Below are 21,381 nucleotides of genomic sequence, written 5' to 3'. Positions count from 1 at the left end.
TGGACCAGACCAGGCCTCACCCGCTATCCAAATCAATGGTGGACATCGAGGTAAACGGGTGCGGGGTTAAATGTTTAATTGACAGTGGAAGCACGGAGAGTTTTATCCACCCGGAACTGGCACGACAACTCTCCCTAAAGGTGGTCCCTACTCGGGGTACCATCTCTATGGCTGATAAAACCCAGACATCGACCATTCTGGGTTACTGCATGGTACAATTGTCCGTTAACGGGACTGTATACGATAATTTTAAAGTATTAATCATGAAGAATCTATGCGCGAGCGTGATCTTGGGCCTGGATTTCCAGTGCAACCACCAAAGCATCACGCTCAAGTACGGTGGGTCCCAGCCGCCCCTCACAGTGTGCGGCCTGGCTACCCTGAAGGTAAAGCCGCCTTCGCTATTCGCGAACCTCACCCCTAACTGCCGGCCAATAGCGACCAAAAGCAGGAGGTACAGCTGGGAGGACAGGCGGTTTATCGCAACCGAGGTAGACAGGCTCCTGAAAGAGCGCATTATTGAATGCAGCAATAGCCCGTGGCGCGCCCAAGTGGTGGTGGTAAGGGGTAGCGAGAAGAAATGGATGGTGATCGACTATAGCCAAACGATCAACAGGTACACCCAACTAGACGCCTACCCGCTACCCCGCATATCAGAAATGGTGAACCAAATCGCCCAATACCGGGCGTTCTCCACCATCGACCTCAAGTCAGCGTACCACCAGCTCCCTATCAGACCAGAGGACCGCCCGTACACCGCCTTCGAGGCGAATGGACGCCTCTACCAATTCCTCAGAGTCCCCTTTGGGGTGACGAATGGGGTCTCGGTCTACCAGAGGGAGATGGATCGCATGGTCGATGACCACCACTTGCAGGCAACCTTCCCCTACCTCGACAACGTCACCATCTGCGGTCACAACCAGCAGGATCACGACTCGAACCTCGAGAGGTTCCTGAATACCGCACAAAAACTCAACCTCACCTACAACGAGGACAAGTGCGTTTTCAACACCACGCGCCTCTGCATACTAGGCAGCGTGGTGGAGAATGGGGAAATCGGACCAGACCCCGACCGATTGCGCCCCCTACGGGAGCTGCCCCTGCCCAACACTCCCAAAGCCCTGAAAAGGTGCCTGGGGTTATTTTCTTATTATTCCCAATGGGTCCCCAACTACTCCGACAAAGCCCGCCCCCTCATGAAAGCATCCTCTTTTCCGCTCTCTGCTGAGGCCCACGCCGCCTTCAAAAGCATTAAGCAGGATATTGAACGTGCCACGCTACAGGCAGTGGACGAGAACACTCCATTTCAAGTGGAAAGTGATGCGTCTGACTTTGCCTTGGCGGCCACCCTCAACCAGGCGGGGCGGCCCGTAGCTTTCTTCTCGAGGACCCTCCAAGGGCCCGAGATCAGACACTCCTCCGTGGAAAAGGAGGCCCAAGCCATCGTGGAGGCAGTGCGCCACTGGCGCCACTACCTAGCCGGCAAATGCTTCACCCTACTTACCGACCAGCGGTCGGTAGCGTTTATGTTCAATAACAAACAGAGGGGGAAGATCAAAAATGATAAGATTCTTAGGTGGCGGATCGAGCTCTCCACCTTCGAGTATGACATCATTTACCGGCCAGGGGCCCTTAACGAATCCCCAGATGCCCTCTCATGAGGGATGTGTGCCAGCGCCACCGGGATTCGGCTACAGACCCTCCACAACGACCTCTGCCACCCAGGGGTCACGCGGCTGTTCCACTTCATAAAGTCCCGCAACTTACCCTACTCGATTGAGGAAGTTCGGCCTCTGACCAGGAACTGCCGCACTTGCGCCGAGTGCAAGCCTCGGTTCTACCACCCTGATAGAGCCCACTTAATCAAAGCTACATGGCCCTTTGAGCGGCTCAGCTTGGATTTCAAGGGCCCCCTCCCGTCCGTCGACCGCAATGTTTACTTCCTGAACATTGTGGACGAATACTCCCGGTTCCCATTTGCCTTCCCCTGCCCAGACATGACCAGCGCCACGGTCATTAAATGCCTCAACAGCCTGTTCTGCCTGTTCGGTATGCCGAGCTACATCCACACGGATAGGGGGGTGTCCTTCATGAGTGAAGAGCTACGCCAGTACATGCTGTCCAGGGGTATCGCCACGAGCCGTACCACCAGCTACAACCCCCGGGGTAACGGTCAAGTGGAGCGAGAGAACGGGACAGTATGGAAAGCAGTCACTCTAGCTCTAAGGACCAAGGGCCTCCCTATCTCCCGCTGGCAGGAAGTCCTCTCAGATGTGCTCCATTCGATACGGTCGCTATTGTGTACTGCCACTAATGCCACACCTCATGAACGAATGTTTAGCTTCCCCCAGAAATCCACCTCAGGCGTATCCATGCCGTCATGGCTCTCCACCCCGGGTCCGGTATTCGTGCGAAGGCATGTGAGGGGCCATAAGACGGACCCTCTCGTGGAGCCAGTGCACCTAATCCACACCAACCCCCAATACGCGTATGTCCGTCACGCCGACGGAAGGGAGGACACCGTGTCAATAAAAGATGTCGCCCCAGCCGGTAACGACAACAACCACGGCAATAGCAGCAACAACGACCACAGCAACTCTTACCCACCCACTACTCTTTCATCACCCCCAGAAGAACATCGACCAACGGCACCCCCACCAACTACCCCTTCAACAACCCTGGCGGTACCCCCGGCAGAGACCCAGGAGGCCACCGGGGACACCCAGCCGACACCCGCGACACCACAACAGCCACGTCGGTCGCAGAGGACTACCAAACCCCCGAACAGACTAAATCTATAGAAGGGGTGAATGTGATTAAATATTCCATTCATCACTGCCTGTGACTGTGGTTGGTTTCAGGTTCCCGCTTACCATTGTATTGCCTGTGACTGTGGTTGGTTTCAGGTTTCTCCTCACCATTGTATTGTGTATTGGAATGTATGGAATGTGTTGTGTGTAGGGCTCCTCCCATACCTGGCCTCTATGTAAGCCAGCTCAGTCTGGCCTCACAGCCAGTACTGCCGACCTCCAGGGAAGATACCTCTCTCCACTGCGTGTTATCTTCTAAGTTAATAAAAGCCTTGTTTTGTTTCGCTAACATCGAGTCTCGGGATTATTGAGGCACATCAGTCATCATCAGCAGTGAGGTCATCAGCTGGCAGGTCAGGTGACCGCTTGAGCCACAAGGCATCACAACCCGATCTGTGACTGGATTCAGAGCCCAAACCCTGTCACAATGGCCTTTTCAAATCAACTTACTGGCTGCTGGAAAACACAGCAGGTAAACTTTGTGTTTGACCGCGAGGAGAGCGAGTGAGAGATTTACAAAACACAATCAACTCTTGTGAAGATCAGTGAGTAAAGGCTGAGAGCTCTGTGCTCGAGCAGACCGTGAGTTTATCAATAGGAGATAGGCCGAGAAATTCCTTTCCCCGAGAATGGGTGCGGGGATCGGGATGGGCTCGCAACACAGGCCCATTCGGAGGACTGCAGGCTGTTTGCCAACTTCGTGCTGCCGACTCTGCTGAGCACTGAGCACGGGGGGGTGAATAACGCCAAGGGCGTGGGTCCGATCCCCGTACGGGCCATCAGCCTAATTTTATGGTCTTTCCGAAAATATAAAATACAAACTTTAGAAGGAAGCCAATGCAGACAGAATCTCACGGGGGATTTATTTGGATTAACATCCACTGCACCTTTGCCACCGGGGCTGAGAGACACATCTTTCTGTTTATTTGTCTTTCTGGGTTTGCTGATGAAAGTTGAACAGGCGGCCTGTTCCCGATAATGGTCACAAGCAGGTAAGAGACAGACAGAGTGGCTCTGACCCCGCGAGATGGGCAAAAGGCTTCAGTTCAGGAGAAATGCATCAATGAATTGTTCGTCCAGCACCGAGAGAGACAACATCCAGAGAAAAACACAGGAGGAAATCGATTTCAAGTGGATGCCTACCCGCACTTGGTGCCGTGCTTTCGCGAACACGTCTTTTGTGTGCTCGTCTAAAAAATGTCATTTTGTCCGAACAGTTTGCCTGTCGCGAAAGGATCTGAATTGCAAAGGAGCAGGCAGGAAAAACTGCATTGCTGTGCTTGCTGGCAGGCGGCTTGCTGCAGCTTCCCTGGTGGTCTACTGGTTAGGATTCGGCGCTCTCATCACCGCGGCCTGGGTTCGATTCCCGGTCAGGGAACAGTGCGTTTTGGGGCTGTTTGAATTGCCCGATTTGTAGAGCCTCTCAATCGAGCTTGAGCGCACCACAGTCCGGAAGGGTCAGCGCGCTACCTGCTTCCAGCACGATTTGCTGGAACCACAGTCTCTCCCGCAATTCTCCAAACACCGATGGATTCTTTGGGCGGTTGCCCGTGAGATGATGCCACACTGCAGGTGAGTTCGAACTTACTCGTCGCCACTGTAAAGTCTGCACCTCAATAATACACGCACTTCGGGAGAACAGTTTAACAGGTACTTTACTGAACAAGAGGCAGCTTGAAACTGAAACTACAGAAGCCTGCTAGGGCCTTTTATACAGGGGTGGTCACTGCCAGTACTGCAGTCTAAGACCAGTTATTCCCTTAAAGGTACATACACAACGGAGAACAATAAATCAACCGTCATTGATTCAGGCAGCAAACGGTCCAGCAACCGTGGTTGGTACGCAGATGCCTTCACCCTGTATGTCCGAAATTTCCAGCAACTGGGACAACAAGAATTCAGGTTCCACAGAGATTTGAACTCTGATTGCTGGATTCAGAGTCCAGAGTGCTAACCATTACACCATGGAACCGTTGCTGAAGATTTCATTAGCTCTTTTCTCAAAATCAACAACATTAACGTCTCCACCATTCAACTTTGTCTCGGCCTGGTCTCATCCTTAACTTCAGCTTGCCCAATTGCCCCTCTGCTAAGCCTCGGTTCTGAGCAAATCACACAGCCGCCTTGATGGATCTTGGTCCTCAAAACGCTGCTTCTTTCTCACACTGCTCAGAGCAGCTTGTATTACAGTCCTGCCTGATAAAATGTGTTTCAACCTTGCAAGGCACTGCTGCACTAAAGAAATGCAATTGTTAACTTTTTTCGAGAATACGAAGTGCAATGCCTACGTTTCAAGAAGCTCTGCTTTCAATTACAACAAGTATGCCAGCCGAATGCAGCTTGCAAAGAAAATGTTGAGCAATCTGCTGTGGAATCAAATGAAGCACTGAACAACACATATCTTTCTGCTCCGCTCATTTGGAACAGGGAATGAGAGGTTCAGCCTATCATCTGATGTCGAGAACAATAAATCAACCGTCATCGATTCAGGCAGCAAACGGTCCCGGAACCGTGGTTGGTATGCAGATGCCAAGCTTGTATGTCCTAAATTTCCAGCAGCTGGGACAACAAGAATTCAGGTTCCACCAAGATTTGAATTCGGATCGCTGGACTCAGTCCAGAGTGCTCACCATTACACCATGGAACCTTTGCTGATAAATTTATTTGAATCTTTTCTTAAAATCAACAACATTACCGTCTCCACCATTATACTTTGTCTCGGCCAGGTCTCATCCTTAACTTCAGCTTGCCCACTTGCCCCTCTGCTAAGCCTCGGTTCTGAGTAAATCACACAGCTGCCTTGATGGCTATCGGTTCACAAATCTCTGTTTCTTTTTCACACTGCTCATAGCATCTTGTATTGCAGTCCTGCCAGGTAAAACGTGAATAATCTTTGCAAGGCACTGCTGCACGACAGATAAGCAATTGTTAACTTTTTTCGAGAATACGAAGTGCAATGTTAACGTTTCAAGAAGCACTGCTTTCAATTTCAACAAGTATGCCAGCCGAATGCAGCTTGCAAAGAAAATGTTGAGCAATCTGCTGTGCAGTGAAATGAAGCACTGGACAATACACATCTTTCTCCCCTGCTTATTTGGAACTGGGAATGAGAGGTTGAGCCTATCATCTGATGTCCAGAACAATAAATCAACCGTCTTTGATTCAGGCAGCAAACGGTCCCGTAACCGTGGTTGGTATGCAGATACCAAGCTTGTATGTCCCAAATTTCAGCAGCTGGGGCAACAAGAATTCAGGTTCCACCGAGATTTGAAGTCGGATCGCTAGATTCAGAGCCCAGAGTGCTTACCATTACACCATGGAACCTTCGCTGAACAGTCCCTAGATTATTTTCTCAAAATCAACAACATTACCATCTCCACCATTATACTTTGTCTCGGCCTGGTCTCATCCTTAACGTCAGCTTGCCCACTTGCCCCTCTGCTAAGCTTCGGTTCTGAGCAAATCACACAGCTGCCTTGATGGCTATCGGTTCACAAATCTCAGCTTCTTTTTCACACTGCTCATGGCAGATTGCATTGCAGTCCTGCCAGGTATAATGAGTATAATCTTTACAAGGCACTGCTGCACGAAAGATGAGCAATTGTTAACTTTTTTCGAGAATATGAAGTGCAATGCCTACGTTTCAAGAAGCACTGCTTTCAATTTCAGCAAGTATGCCAGCCGAATGCAGCTTGGAAAGGAAATGTTGAGCATTCTGCTATGCAGTCAAACGAAGCACTGGACAACACACATCTTTCTCCTCCTCTTATTTGGAACTGGGAATGAGAGGTTGAGGCTATCATCTGATGTCCAGAACAATAAATCAACCGTCAATGATTCAAGCAGCAAACGGCCCTGCAACCGTGGTTGGTATGCAGATACCAAGCTTGTATGTCCCAAATTTCAGCAGCTGGGACAACAAGAATTCAGGTTCCACCGAGATTTGAACTCGGATCGCTGGATTCAAAGTCCAGAGTGCTCACCATTACACCATGGAACCTTTGCTGATAAACTTATTTGAATCTTTCCTAAAATCAACAACATTACCGTCCCCACCATTATACTTTGTCTCGGCCAGGTCTCATCCTTAACTTCAGCTTGCCCACTTGCCCCTCTGCTAAGCCTCGGTTCTGAGTAAATCACACAGCTGCCTTGATGGCTATCGGTTCACAAATCTCCGTTTCTTTTTCACACTGCTCATAGCAGCTTGTATTGCAGTCCTGCCAGGTAAAATGTTTATAATCTTTGCAAGGCACTGCTGCACGACAGATAAGCAATTGTTAACTTTTTTCGAGAATACGAAGTGCAATGTCTACGTTTCAAGAAGAACTGCTTTCAATCTCAACAAGTATGCCAGCCGAATGCAGCTTGCAAAGAAAATGTTGAGCAATCTGCTGTGCAGTGAAATGAAGCAATGGACAACACACATCTTTCTCCCCCGCTTATTTGGAACTGGGAATGAGAGGTTCAGCCTGTCATCTGATGTCGAAAACAATAAATCAACCGTCATTGATTCAGGCAGCAAACGGTCCCGTAACCGTGGTTGGTATGCAGATGCCAAGCTTGCATGTTCCAAATTTCCAGCAGCTGGGACAACAAGAATTCAGGTTCCACCAAGATTTGAACTCGGATCGCTGGACTCAAAGTCCAGAGTGGTCACCATTACACCATGCAACCATCGCCGAAGAATTCATTAGAATCTTTTCTTAAAATCAACAACATTACCGTCGCCACCATTATACTTTGTCTCGGTCTGCTCTCATCCTTAACTTCAGCTTGCCCACTTGCCCCTCTGCTAAGCCTCGGTTCTGAGTAAATCACACAGCTGCCTTGATGGCTATCGGTTCACAAATCTCTGTTTCTTTTTCACACTGCTCATAGCATCTTGTATTGCAGTCCTGCCAGGTAAAATGTGAATAATCTTTGCAAGGCACTGCTGCACGATAGATAAGCAATTGTTAACTTTTTTCGAGAATACGAAGTGCAATGTCTACGTTTCAAGAAGCACTGCTTTCAATTTCAGCCAGTATGCCAGCCGAATGCAGCTTGCAAAGAAAATGTTGCACATTCTGCTGTGCAGTCAAACGAAGCACTGGACAACACACATCTTTCTCCCCCTCTTATTTGGAACTGGGAATAAGAGATTGAGCCTATCATCTGATGTCGAGAACAATAAATCAACCGTCATTGATTCAGGCAGCAAACGGTCCCGTAACCTTGGTTGGTATGCAGATACCAAGCTTGTATGTCCCAAATTTCAGCAGCTGGGACAACAATAATTCAGGTTCCACCGAGATTTGAACTCGGATCGCTGGATTCAGAGCCCAGAGTGCTCACCATTACACCATGGAACCTTCGCTGAACAGTCCCTAGATTCTTTTCTCAAAATCAACAACATTACGATCTCCACCATTATACTTTGTCTCGGCCTGGTCTCATCCTTAACGTCAGCTTGCCCACTTGCCCCTCTGCTAAGCTTCGGTTCTGAGCAAATCACACAGCTGCCTTGATGGCTATCGGTTCACAAATCTCAGCTTCTTTTTCACACTGCTCATGGCAGATTGCATTGCAGTCCTGCCAGGTAAAATGAGTATAATCTTTGCAAGGCACTGCTGCACGAAAGATAAACAATTGTTAACTTTTTTCGAGAATACGAAGTGCAATGCCTACGTTTCAAGAAGCACTGCTTTCAATTTCAGCCAGTATGCCAGCCGAATGCAGCTTGCAAAGAAAATGTTGCACATTCTGCTGTGCAGTCAAACGAAGCACTGGACAACACACATCTTTCTCCCCCTCTTATTTGGAACTGGGAATAAGAGATTGAGCCTATCATCTGATGTCGAGAACAATAAATCAACCGTCATTGATTCAAGCAGCAAACGGCCCTGCAACCGTGGTTGGTATACAGATGCCAATCTTGTATGTCCCAAATTTCCAGCAGCTGGGACAACAATAATTCAGGTTCCACCGAGATTTGAACTTGGATCGCTGGATTCAGAGTCCACAGTGCTTACCATTACACCATGGAACCTTTGCTGAACAGTTCCTTTGATTTTTTTCTCAAAATCAACAACATTACCGTCTCCACCATTATACTTTGTCTCGGCCAGGTCTCATCCTTAACTTCAGCTTGCCCACTTGCCCCTCTGCTCAGCTTCGGTTCTGTGCAAATCACACAGCTGCCTTGATGGCTATCGGTTCACAAATCTAAGCTTCTTTTTCACACTGCTCATGGCAGATTGCATTGCAGTCCTGCCAGGTAAAATGAGTATAATCTTTGCAAGGCACAGCTGCACGAAAGATAAGCAATTGTTAACTTTTTTCGTGAATACGAAGTGCAATGCCTACGTTTCAAGAAGCACTGCTTTCAATTTAAGCAAGTATGCCAGCCGAATGCAGCTTGCAAAGAAAATGTTGAGCTTTCTGCTGTGCAGTCAAACGAAGCGCTGGACAACACACATCTTTCTCCCCCTCTTATTTGGAACTGGGAATGAGAGGTTGAGCCTATCATCTGATGTCCAGAACAATAAGCGAACCGTCATTGGTCCAGGCAGCAAACAGTCCCGCAACCGTGGTTGTTATGAAGATGCCAAGCTTGTATGTCCCAAATTTCCAGCAGTTGGGACAACAAGAATTCAGGTTCCACCGAGATTTGAACTCGGATCGCTGGATTCAAAGTCCAGAGTGCTCACCATTACACCATGGAACCTTTGCTGATACATTTATTTGAATCTTTTCTTAAAATCAACAACATTACCATCTCCACCATTATACTTTGTCTCGGCCAGGTCTCATCCTTAACTTCAGCTTGCCCACTTGCCCCTCTGCTGAGCCTCGGCTCTGAGTAAATCACACAGCTGTCTTGATGGCTATCGGTTCACAAATCTCTGTTTCTTTTTCACACTGCTCATAGCATCTTGTATTGCAGTCCTGCCAGGTAAAATGTGAATAATCTTTGCAAGGCACTGCTGCACGATAGATAAGCAATTGTTAACTTTTTTCGAGAATACGAAGTGCAATGTCTACATTTCAAGAAGCACTGCTTTCAATTTCAACAATATGCCAGCCGTATGCAGCTTGCAAAGAAAATGTTGAGCAATCTGCTGTGCAGTGAAATGAAGCACTGGACAATACACATCTTTCTCCCCGGCTTATTTGGAACTGGGAATGAGAGGTTGAGCCTATCATCTGATGTCCAGAACAATAAATCAACCGTCATTGATTCAGGCAGCAAACGGTCCCGTAACCGTGGTTGGTATGCAGATGCCAATCTTGTATGTCCCAAATTTCCAGCAGCTGGGACAACAATAATTCAGGTTCCACCGAGATTTGAAGTGGGGTCGCTGGATTCAAAGCCCAGAGTGTTTACCATTACACCATGGAACCTTTGCTGAACAGTTCCTTAGATTCTTTTCTCAAAATCAACAACATTACCGTCTCCACCATTATACTTTGTCTCGGCCAGGTCTCATCCTTAACATCAGCTTGCCCACTTGCCCCTCTGCTAAGCTTCGGTTCTGAGCAAATCACACAGCTGCCTTGATGGCTATCGGTTCACAAATCTCAGCTTCTTTTTCACACTGCTCATGGCAGATTGCATTGCAGTCCTGCCAGGTAAAATGAGTATAATCTTTGCAAGGCACAGCTGCACGAAAGATAAGCAATTGTTAACTTTTTTCGAGAATACGAAGTGCAATGCCTACGTTTCAAGAAGCACTGCTTTCAATTTAAGCAAGTATGCCAGCCGAATGCAGCTTGCAAAGAAAATGTTGAGCATTCTGCTATGCAGTCAAACGAAGCACTGGACAACACACATCTTTCTCCCCCTCTTATTTGGAACTGGGAATAAGAGATTGAGCCTATCATCTGCTGTCGAGAACAATAAATCAACCGTCATTGATCCAGGCAGCAAACGGTCCCAAAACCGTGGTTGTTATGAAGATGCCAAGCTTGCATGTCCCAAATTTCCAGCAGCTGGGACAACAAGAATTCAGGTTCCACCGAGATTTGAACTCGGATTGCTGGATTCAGAGCCCAGAGTGCTTACCATTACACCACGTAACCTTCGCTGAACGGTCTTTAGATTCTTTTCTCAAAATCAACAACATTACCATCTCCACCATTATACTTTGTCTCGGCCTGGTCTCATCCTTAACGTCAGCTTGCCCACTTGCCCCTCTGCTAAGCTTCGGTTCTGAGCAAATCACACAGCTGCCTTGATGGCTATCGGTTCACAAATCTCAGCTTCTTTTTCACACTGCTCATGGCAGATTGCATTGCAGTCCTGCCAGGTAAAATGAGTGTAATCTTTGCAAGGCACAGCTGCACGAAAGATAAGCAATTGTTAACTTTTTTCGAGAATACGAAGTGCAATGCCTACGTTTAAAGAAGCACTGCTTTCAATTTCAGCAAGTATGCCAGCCGAATGCAGCTTGCAAAGAAAATGTTGAGCATTCTGCTGTGCAGTCAAACGAAGCACTGGACAACACACATCTTTCTCCCCATCTTATTTGGAACTGGGAATGAAAGGTTGAGCCTATCATCTGATGTCGAGAACAATAAACCAACCGTCATTGGTCCAGGCAGCAAACGGTCCCGCAACCGTGGTTGTTATGAAGATGCCAAGCTTGAATGTCCCAAATTTCCAGCAGTTGGGACAACAAGAATTCAGATTCCACCGAAATTTGAACTCGGATCGCTGGATTCAAAGTCCAGAGTGCTCACCATTACACCATGGAACCTTTGTTGATACATTTATTTGAATCTTTTCTTAAAATCAACAACATTACCATCTCCACCATTATACTTTGTCTCGGCCAGGTCTCATCCTTAACTTCAGCTTGCCCACTTGCCCCTCTGCTAAGCCTCGGCTCTGAGTAAATCACACAGCTGCCTTGATGGCTATCGGTTCACAAATCTCTGTTTCTTTTTCACACTGCTCATAGCATCTTGTATTGCAGTCCTGCCAGGTAAAATGTGAATAATCTTTGCAAGGCACTGCTGCACGATAGATAAGCAATTGTTAACTTTTTTCGAGAATACGAAGTGCAATGTCTACATTTCAAGAAGCACTGCTTTCAATTTCAACAATATGCCAGCCGTATGCAGCTTGCAAAGAAAATGTTGAGCAATCTGCTGTGCAGTGAAATGAAGCACTGGACAATACACATCTTTCTCCCCGGCTTATTTGGAACTGGGAATGAGAGGTTGAGCCTATCATCTGATGTCCAGAACAATAAATGAACCGTCATCGATTCAGGCAGCAAACGGTCCTGCAACCGTGGTTGGTATGCAGATGCCAATCTTGTATGTCCCAAATTTCCAGCAGCTGGGACAACAAGAATGCAGGTTCCACCGAGATTTGAACTCGGGATCGCTGGATTCAGAGCCCAGAGTGCTTACCATTACACCACGTAACCTTCACTGAACGGTCCTTAGATTCTTTTCTCAAAATCAACAACATTACCATCTCCACCATTATACTTTGTCTCGGCCTGGTCTCATCCTTAACGTCAGCTTGCCCACTTGCCCCTCTGCTAAGCTTCGGTTCTGAGCAAATCACACAGCTGCCTTGATGGCAATCGGTTCACAAATCTCAGCTTCTTTTTCACACTGCTCATGGCAGATTGCATTGCAGTCCTGCCAGGTAAAATGAGTGTAATCTTTGCAAGGCACAGCTGCACGAAAGATAAGCAATTGTTAACTTTTTTCGAGAATACGAAGTGCAATGCCTACGTTTAAAGAAGCACTGCTTTCAATTTCAGCAAGTATGCCAGCCGAATGCAGCTTGCAAAGAAAATGTTGAGCATTCTGCTGTGCAGTCAAACGAAGCACTGGACAACACACATCTTTTTCCCCCTCTTATTTGGAACTGGGAATGAGAGGTTGAGCCTATCATCTGATGTCGAGAACAATAAACCAACCGTCATTGCTCCAGGCAGCAAACGGTCCCGTAAACGTGGTTGTTATGAAGATGCCAAGCTTGTATGTCCCAAATTTCCAGCAGCTGGGACAACAAGAATTCAGGTTCCACCGAGATTTGAATTCGGACCGTTGGATTTAAAGTCCAGAGTGCTCACCATTAAACCATGGAACCTTTGTTGATAAATTTATTTGAATCTTTTCTTTAAATCAGCAACATTACCGTCTCCACCATTATACTTTGTCTCGGCCAGGTCTCATCCTTAACTTCAGCTTACCCACTTGCCCCTCTGCTAAGCCTCGGTTCTGAGTAAATCACACAGCTGCCTTGATGGCTATCGGTTCACAAATCTCTGTTTCTTTTTCACACTGCTCATAGCATCTTGTATTGCAGTCCTGCCAGGTAAAATGTGAATAATCTTTGCAAGGCACTGCTGCACGATAGATAAGCAATTGTTAACTTTTTTCGAGAATACGAAGTGCAATGTCTACGTTTCAAGAAGCACTGCTTTCAATTTCAACAAGTATGCCAGCCGAATGCAGCTTGCAAAGAAAATGTTGAGCATTCTGCTGTGCAGTCAAACGAAGCACTGGACAACACACATCTTTCTCCCCCTCTTATTTGGAACTGGGCATGAGAGGTTGAGCCTATCATCTGATGTCGAGAACAATAAACGAACCGTCATTGGTCCAGGCAGCAAACGGTCCCGCAACCGTGGTTGTTATGAAGATGCCAAGCTTGTCTGTCCCAAATTTCCAGCAGCTGGGACTACAATAATTCAGGTTCCACCGAGATTTGAACTCGGATGGCTGGATTCAGAGCCCAGAGTGCTTACCATTACACCATGGAACCCTCGCTAAACAGTCCTTAGATTCTTTTCTCAAAATCAACAACATTACCATCTCCACCATTATACTTTGTCTCGGCCGAGTCTCATCCTTAACTTCAGCTTGCCCACTTGCCCCTCTGCTCAGCTTCGGTTCTGAGCAAATCACACAGCTGCCTTGATGGCTATCGGTTCACAAATCTCCGCTTCTTTTTCACACTGCTCATGGCAGATTGCATTGCAGTCCTGTCAGGTAAAATGAGTGTAATCTTTGCAAGGCACAGCTGCACGAAAGATAAGCAATTGTTAACTTTTTTCGAGAATACGAAGTGCAATGCCTACGTTTAAAGAAGCACTGCTTTCAATTTCAGCAAGTATGCCAGCCGAATGCAGCTTGCAAAGAAAATGTTGAGCATTCTGCTGTGCAGTCAAACGAAGCACTGGACAACACACATCTTTCTCCCCATCTTATTTGGAACTGGGAATGAAAGGTTGAGCCTATCATCTGATGTCGAGAACAATAAACCAACCGTCATTGGTCCAGGCAGCAAACGGTCCCGCAACCGTGGTTGTTATGAAGATGCCAAGCTTGAATGTCCCAAATTTCCAGCAGTTGGGACAACAAGAATTCAGATTCCACCGAAATTTGAACTCGGATCGCTGGATTCAAAGTCCAGAGTGCTCACCATTACACCATGGAACCTTTGTTGATACATTTATTTGAATCTTTTCTTAAAATCAACAACATTACCATCTCCACCATTATACTTTGTCTCGGCCAGGTCTCATCCTTAACTTCAGCTTGCCCACTTGCCCCTCTGCTATTCTCGGCTCTGAGTAAATCACACAGCTGCCTTGATGGCTATCGGTTCACAAATCTCTGTTTCTTTTTCACACTGCTCATAGCATCTTGTATTGCAGTCCTGCCAGGTAAAATGTGAATAATCTTTGCAAGGCACTGCTGCACGATAGATAAGCAATTGTTAACTTTTTTCGAGAATACGAAGTGCAATGTCTACGTTTCAAGAAGCACTGCTTTCAATTTCAACAAGTATGCCAGCCGAATGCAGCTTGCAAAGAAAATGTTGAGCATTCTGCTGTGCAGTCAAACGAAGCACTGGACAACACACATCTTTCTCCCCCTCTTATTTGGAATTGGGCATGAGAGGTTGAGCCTATCATCTGATGTCGAGAACAATAAACGAACCGTCATTGGTCCAGGCAGCAAACAGTCCCGCAACCGTGGTTGTTATGAAGATGCCAAGCTTGTCTGTCCCAAATTTCCAGCAGCTGGGACAACAATAATACAGGTTCCACCGAGATTTGAACTCGGATCGCTGGATTCAGAGCCCAGAGTGCTTACCATTACACCATGGAACCCTCGCTAAACAGTCCTTAGATTCTTTTCTCAAAATCAACAACATTACCATCTCCACCATTATACTTTGTCTCGGCCGAGTCTCATCCTTAACTTCAGCTTGCCCACTTGCCCCTCTGCTAAGCTTCGGTTCTGAGCAAATCACACAGCTGCCTTGATGGCTATCGGTTCACAAATCTCAGCTTCTTTTTCACACTGCTCATGGCAGATTGCATTGCAGCCCTGCCAGGTAAAATGAGTATAATCTTTGCAAGGCACAGCTGCACGAAAGATAAGCAATTGTTAACTTTTTTCGAGAATACGAAGTGCAATGCCTACGTTTCAAGAAGCACTGCTTTCAATTTCAGCAAGTATGCCAGCCGAATGCAGCTTGCAAAGAAAATGTTGAGCATTCTGCTGTGCAGTCAAACGAAGCACTGGACAACACACATCTTTCTCCCCCTTTTATTTGGAACTGGGAATGAGAGGTTGAGCCTCTCATCTGATGTCCAGAACAATAAATCAACCGTCATTGATTCAGGCAGCAAACGGTCCCGTAACCTTGGTTGATATGCAGATACCAAGCTTGTATGTCCCAAATTTCCAGCAGCTGGGACAACAAGAATTCAGGTTTCACCAAGATTTGAACTCGGATCGCTGGATTCAAAGTCCAGAGTGTTCACCATTACACCATGGAACCTTTGCTGATAAATTTATTTGAATCTTTTCTTAAAATCAACAACATTACCGTCTCCACCATTATACTTTGTCACGGCCAGGTCTCATCCTTAACTTCAGCTTGCCCACTTGCCCCTCTGCTAAGCCTTGGTTCTGAGTAAATCACACAGCTGCCTTGATGGCTATCGGTTCACAAATCTCTGTTTCTTTTTCACACTGCTCATAGCATCTTGTATTGCAGTCCTGCCAGGTAAAATGTGAATAATCTTTGCAAGGCACTGCTGCACGAAAGATAAGCAATTGTTAACTTTTTTCGAGAATACGAAGTGCAATGCCTACGTTTAAAGAAGCACTGCTTTCAATTTCAGCAAGTATGCCAGCCGAATGCAGCTTGCAAAGAAAATGTTGAGCATTCTGCTGTGCAGTCAAACGAAGCACTGGACAACACACATCTTTTTCCCCCTCCTATTTGGAACTGGGAATGAGAGGTTGAGCCTATCATCTGATGTCGAGAACAATAAACCAACCGTCATTGCTCCAGGCAGCAAACGGTCCCGTAAACGTGGTTGTAATGAAGATGCCAAGCTTGTATGTCCCAAATTTCCAGCAGCTGGGACAACAAGAATTCAGGTTCCACCGAGATTTGAATTCGGATCGTTGGATTCAAAGTCCAGAGTGCTCACCATTAAACCATGGAACCTTTGTTGATAAATTTATTTGAATCTTTTCTTTAAATCAACAACATTACCGTCTCCACCATTATACTTTGTCTCGGCCAGGTCTCATCCTTAACTTCAGCTTACCCACTTGCCCCTCTGCTAAGCCTCGGTTCTGAGTAAATCACACAGCTGCCTTGATGGCTATCGGTTCACAAATCTCTGTTTCTTTTTCACACTGCTCATAGCATCTTGTATTGCAGTCCTGCCAGGTAAAATGTGAATAATCTTTGCAAGGCACTGCTGCACGATAGATAAGCAATTGTTAACTTTTTTCGAGAATACGAAGTGCAATGTCTACGTTTCAAGAAGCACTGCTTTCAATTTCAACAAGTATGCCAGCCGAATGCAGCTTGCAAAGAAAATGTTGAGCATTCTGCTGTGCAGTCAAACGAAGCACTGGACAACACACATCTTTCTCCCCATCTTATTTGGAACTGGGAATGAAAGGTTGAGCCTATCATCTGATGTCGAGAACAATAAACCAACCGTCATTGGTCCAGGCAGCAAACGGTCCCGCAACCGTGGTTGTTATGAAGATGCCAAGCTTGAATGTCCCAAATTTCCAGCAGTTGGGACAACAAGAATTCAGATTCCACCGAAATTTGAACTCGGATCGCTGGATTCAAAGTCCAGAGTGCTCACCATTACACCATGGAACCTTTGTTGATACATTTATTTGAATCTTTTCTTAAAATCAACAACATTACCATCTCCACCATTATACTTTGTCTCGGCCAGGTCTCATCCTTAACTTCAGCTTGCCCACTTGCCCCTCTGCTAAGCCTCGGCTCTGAGTAAATCACACAGCTGCCTTGATGGCTATCGGTTCACAAATCTCTGTTTCTTTTTCACACTGCTCATAGCATCTTGTATTGCAGTCCTGCCAGGTAAAATGTGAATAATCTTTGCAAGGCACTGCTGCACGAAAGATAAGCAATTGTTAACTTTTTTCGAGAATACGAAGTGCAATGCCTACATTTAAAGAAGCACTGCTTTCAATTTCAGCAAGTATGCCAGCCGAATGCAGCTTGCAAAGAAAATGTTGAGCATTCTGCTGTGCAGTCAAACGAAGCACTGGACAACACACATCTTTTTCCCCCTCTTATTTGGAACTGGGAATGAGAGGTTGAGCCTATCATCTGATGTCGAGAACAATAAACCAACCGTCATTGCTCCAGGCAGCAAACGGTCCCGTAAACGTGGTTGTTATGAAGATGCCAAGCTTGTATGTCCCAAATTTCCAGCAGCTGGGACAACAAGAATTCAGGTTCCACCGAGATTTGAATTCGGATCGTTGGATTCAAAGTCCAGAGTGCTCACCATTAAACCATGGAACCTTTGTTGATAAATTTATTTGAATCTTTTCTTTAAATCAACAACATTACCGTCTCCACCATTATACTTTGTCTCGGCCAGGTCTCATCCTTAACTTCAGCTTACCCACTTGCCCCTCTGCTAAGCCTCGGTTCTGAGTAAATCACACAGCTGCCTTGATGGCTATCGGTTCACAAATCTCTGTTTCTTTTTCACACTGCTCATAGCATCTTGTATTGCAGTCCTGCCAGGTAAAATGTGAATAATCTTTGCAAGGCACTGCTGCACGATAGATAAGCAATTGTTAACTTTTTTCGAGAATACGAAGTGCAATGTCTACGTTTCAAGAAGCACTGCTTTCAATTTCAACAAGTATGCCAGCCGAATGCAGCTTGCAAAGAAAATGTTGAGCATTCTGCTGTGCAGTCAAACGAAGCACTGGACAACACACATCTTTCTCCCCCTCTTATTTGGAATTGGGCATGAGAGGTTGAGCCTATCATCTGATGTCGAGAACAATAAACGAACCGTCATTGGTCCAGGCAGCAAACGGTCCCGCAACCGTGGTTGTTATGAAGATGCCAAGCTTGTCTGTCCCAAATTTCCAGCAGCTGGGACAACAATAATACAGGTTCCACCGAGATTTGAACTCGGATCGCTGGATTCAGAGCCCAGAGTGCTTACCATTACACCATGGAACCCTCGCTAAACAGTCCTTAGATTCTTTTCTCAAAATCAACAACATTACCATCTCCACCATTATACTTTGTCTCGGCCGAGTCTCATCCTTAACTTCAGCTTGCCCACTTGCCCCTCTGCTAAGCTTCGGTTCTGAGCAAATCACACAGCTGCCTTGATGGCTATCGGTTCACAAATCTCAGCTTCTTTTTCACACTGCTCATGGCAGATTGCATTGCAGCCCTGCCAGGTAAAATGAGTATAATCTTTGCAAGGCACAGCTGCACGAAAGATAAGCAATTGTTAACTTTTTTCGAGAATACGAAGTGCAATGCCTACTTTTCAAGAAGCACTGCTTTCAATTTCAGCAAGTATGCCAGCCGAATGCAGCTTGCAAAGAAAATGTTGAGCATTCTGCTGTGCAGTCAAACGAAGCACTGGACAACACACATCTTTCTTCCCCTTTTATTTGGAACTGGGAATGAGAGGTTGAGCCTCTCATCTGATGTCCAGAACAATAAATCAACCGTCATTGATTCAGGCAGCAAACGGTCCCGTAACCTTGGTTGATATGCAGATACCAAGCTTGTATGTCCCAAATTTCCAGCAGCTGGGACAACAAGAATTCAGGTTTCACCAAGATTTGAACTCGGATCGCTGGATTCAAAGTCCAGAGTGTTCACCATTACACCATGGAACCTTTGCTGATAAATTTATTTGAATCTTTTCTTAAAATCAACAACATTACCGTCTCCACCATTATACTTTGTCACGGCCAGGTCTCATCCTTAACTTCAGCTTGCCCACTTGCCCCTCTGCTAAGCCTTGCTTCTGAGTAAATCACACAGCTGCCTTGATGGCTATCGGTTCACAAATCTCTGTTTCTTTTTCACACTGCTCATAGCATCTTGTATTGCAGTCCTGCCAGGTAAAATGTGAATAACCTTTGCAAGGCACTGCTGCAAGATAGATAAGCAATTGTTCACTTTTTTCGAGAATACGAAGTGCAATGCCGACGTTTCAAGAAGCACTGCTTTCAATTTCAACAAGTATGCCAGCCGAATGCAGCTTGCAAAGAAAATGTTGAGCATTCTGCTGTGCAGTCAAACGAAGCACTGGACAACACACATCTTTCTCCCCCTCTTATTTGGAACTGGGAATGAGAGGTTGAGCCTATCATCTGATGTCGAGAACAATAAATCAACCGTCATTGATCCAGGCAGCAAACGGTCCCGTAACCTTGGTTGGTATGCAGATACCAAGCTTGTATGTCCCAAATTTCAGCAGCTGGGACAACAATAATTCAGGTTCCACCGCGATTTCAACTCGGATCGCTGGATTCAGAGCCCAGAGTGCTTACCATTACACCATGGAACCTTCGCTGAACAGTCCCTAGATTCTTTTCTCAAAATCAACAACATTACCATCTCCACCATTATACTTTGTCTCGGCCTGGTCTCATCCTTAACGTCAGCTTGCCCACTTGCCCCTCTGCTAAGCTTCGGTTCTGAGCAAATCACACAGCTGCCTTGATGGCTATCGGTTCACAAATCTCAGCTTCTTTTTCACACTGCTCATGGCAGATTGCATTGCAGTCCTGCCACGTAAAATGAGTATAATCTTTGCAAGGCAATTCTGCACGAAAGATAAGCATTTGTTAACTTTTTTCGAGAATACGAAGTGCAATTCCAACGTTTCAAGAAGCACTGCTTTCAATTTCAGCAAGGATGCCAGCCGAATGCAGCTTGCAAAGGAAATGTTGAGCATTCTGCTTTGCAGTCAAACGAAGCACTGGACAACACACATCTTTCTCCCCGTCTTATTTGGAACTGGGAATAAGAGGTTGAGCCGATCATCTGATGTCGAGAACAATAAATCAACCGTCATTGATCCAGGCAGCAAACGGTCCCGTAACCGTGGTTGTTATGAAGATGCCAAGCTTGTATGTCCCAAATTTCCAGCAGCTGGGACAACAAGAATTCAGGTTCCACCGAGATTTGAACTGGGATCGCTGGATTCAAAGTCCAGAATGCTTACCATTACACCATGGAACCTTTGCTGAACAGTTTCTTAGATTCTTTTCTCAAAATCAACAACATTACCATCGCCACGATTATACTTTGTCTCGGCCAGGTCTCATCCTTAACTTCAGCTTGCCCACTTGCCCCTCTGCTAAGCTTCGGTTCTGAGCAAATCACACAGCTGCCTTGATGGCTATCGGTTCACAAATCTCTGTTTCTTTTTCACACTGCTCATAGCATCTTGTATTGCAGTCCTGCCAGGTAAAATGAGTATAATCTTTGCAAGGCACAGCTGCACGAAAGACAAGCAATTGTTAACTTTTTTCAAAGAATACGAAGTGCAATGCCTACGTTTCAAGAAGCACTGCTTTCAATTTCAGCAAGTATGCCAGCCGAATGCAGCTTGCAAAGAAAATGTTGAGCAATCTGCTGTGCAGTCAAACCAAGCACTGGACAACGCACATCTTTCTCCCCCTCTTATTTGGAACTGGGAATAAGAGGTTGAGCCTATCATCTGATGTCGAGAACAATAAATCAACCGCCATTGATCCAGGCAGGAAACGGTCCCATAACCGTGGTTGTTATGAAGATGCCAAACTTGCATGTCCCAAATTTCCAGCAGCTGGGACAACAAGAATTCAGGTTCCACCGAGATTTGACCTCGGATCGCTGGAGTCAGAGTGCTTACCATTACACCATGGAACCTTTGCTGAACAGTTCCTTAGATTCTTTTCTCAAAATCAACAACATTACCATCTCCACCATTATACTTTGTCTCGGCCAGGTCTCATCCTTAACTTCAGCTTGCCCACTTGCCCCTCTGCTTAGCCTCGGTCCTGAGTAAATCACACAGCTGCCTTGATGGCTATCGGTTCACAAATCTCTGGGTTTTTTTCACACTGCTCATGGCATCTTGTATTGCAGTCCTGCCAGGTAAAATGAGTATAATCTTTGCAAGGCACAGCTGCACGAAAGATAAGCAATTGTTAACTTTTTTCAAAGAATACGAAGTGCAATGCCTACGTTTCAAGAAGCACTGCTTTCAACTTCAGCAAG

At 46.2% G+C, this 21,381-nt stretch overlaps 12 non-coding genes across 12 annotated transcripts; all 12 read right to left on the bottom strand.

Annotated features, from left to right (window-relative positions):
• Positions 1-4,710: 4,710 nt before the first annotated feature.
• trnaq-cug (transfer RNA glutamine (anticodon CUG)) lies at positions 4,711-4,782 on the bottom strand. The gene has a single exon. It is a non-coding gene; the product is annotated as a tRNA-Gln (tRNA).
• Positions 4,783-6,738: 1,956 nt separating this feature from the next.
• trnaq-uug (transfer RNA glutamine (anticodon UUG)) lies at positions 6,739-6,810 on the bottom strand. The gene has a single exon. It is a non-coding gene; the product is annotated as a tRNA-Gln (tRNA).
• Positions 6,811-8,092: 1,282 nt separating this feature from the next.
• Positions 8,093-8,164, bottom strand: trnaq-cug (transfer RNA glutamine (anticodon CUG)). The gene has a single exon. It is a non-coding gene; the product is annotated as a tRNA-Gln (tRNA).
• Positions 8,165-9,447: 1,283 nt separating this feature from the next.
• On the bottom strand, positions 9,448-9,519 carry trnaq-uug (transfer RNA glutamine (anticodon UUG)). The gene has a single exon. It is a non-coding gene; the product is annotated as a tRNA-Gln (tRNA).
• Positions 9,520-11,479: 1,960 nt separating this feature from the next.
• trnaq-uug (transfer RNA glutamine (anticodon UUG)) lies at positions 11,480-11,551 on the bottom strand. Its single transcript has one exon. It is a non-coding gene; the product is annotated as a tRNA-Gln (tRNA).
• A 2,638-nt stretch (positions 11,552-14,189) lies between these two features.
• Positions 14,190-14,261, bottom strand: trnaq-uug (transfer RNA glutamine (anticodon UUG)). The gene has a single exon. It is a non-coding gene; the product is annotated as a tRNA-Gln (tRNA).
• A 605-nt stretch (positions 14,262-14,866) lies between these two features.
• On the bottom strand, positions 14,867-14,938 carry trnaq-cug (transfer RNA glutamine (anticodon CUG)). Its single transcript has one exon. It is a non-coding gene; the product is annotated as a tRNA-Gln (tRNA).
• A 605-nt stretch (positions 14,939-15,543) lies between these two features.
• trnaq-uug (transfer RNA glutamine (anticodon UUG)) lies at positions 15,544-15,615 on the bottom strand. Its single transcript has one exon. It is a non-coding gene; the product is annotated as a tRNA-Gln (tRNA).
• Positions 15,616-16,899: 1,284 nt separating this feature from the next.
• trnaq-uug (transfer RNA glutamine (anticodon UUG)) lies at positions 16,900-16,971 on the bottom strand. The gene has a single exon. It is a non-coding gene; the product is annotated as a tRNA-Gln (tRNA).
• Positions 16,972-18,255: 1,284 nt separating this feature from the next.
• On the bottom strand, positions 18,256-18,327 carry trnaq-cug (transfer RNA glutamine (anticodon CUG)). Its single transcript has one exon. It is a non-coding gene; the product is annotated as a tRNA-Gln (tRNA).
• A 605-nt stretch (positions 18,328-18,932) lies between these two features.
• On the bottom strand, positions 18,933-19,004 carry trnaq-uug (transfer RNA glutamine (anticodon UUG)). Its single transcript has one exon. It is a non-coding gene; the product is annotated as a tRNA-Gln (tRNA).
• Positions 19,005-20,286: 1,282 nt separating this feature from the next.
• trnaq-uug (transfer RNA glutamine (anticodon UUG)) lies at positions 20,287-20,358 on the bottom strand. Its single transcript has one exon. It is a non-coding gene; the product is annotated as a tRNA-Gln (tRNA).
• Positions 20,359-21,381: the final 1,023 nt, after the last annotated feature.

This window comes from Somniosus microcephalus, unplaced genomic scaffold, assembly GCF_052327205.1.
Source record: "Somniosus microcephalus isolate GS21.2 unplaced genomic scaffold, FLI_Smic_1.0 unresolved_chr4, whole genome shotgun sequence".
NCBI classification, from domain to species: Eukaryota; Metazoa; Chordata; class Chondrichthyes; order Squaliformes; family Somniosidae; genus Somniosus; species Somniosus microcephalus.
The sequence above is the reverse complement of the archived record's forward strand: the minus strand, read 5'-3'. Positions and strand labels throughout refer to the sequence as shown.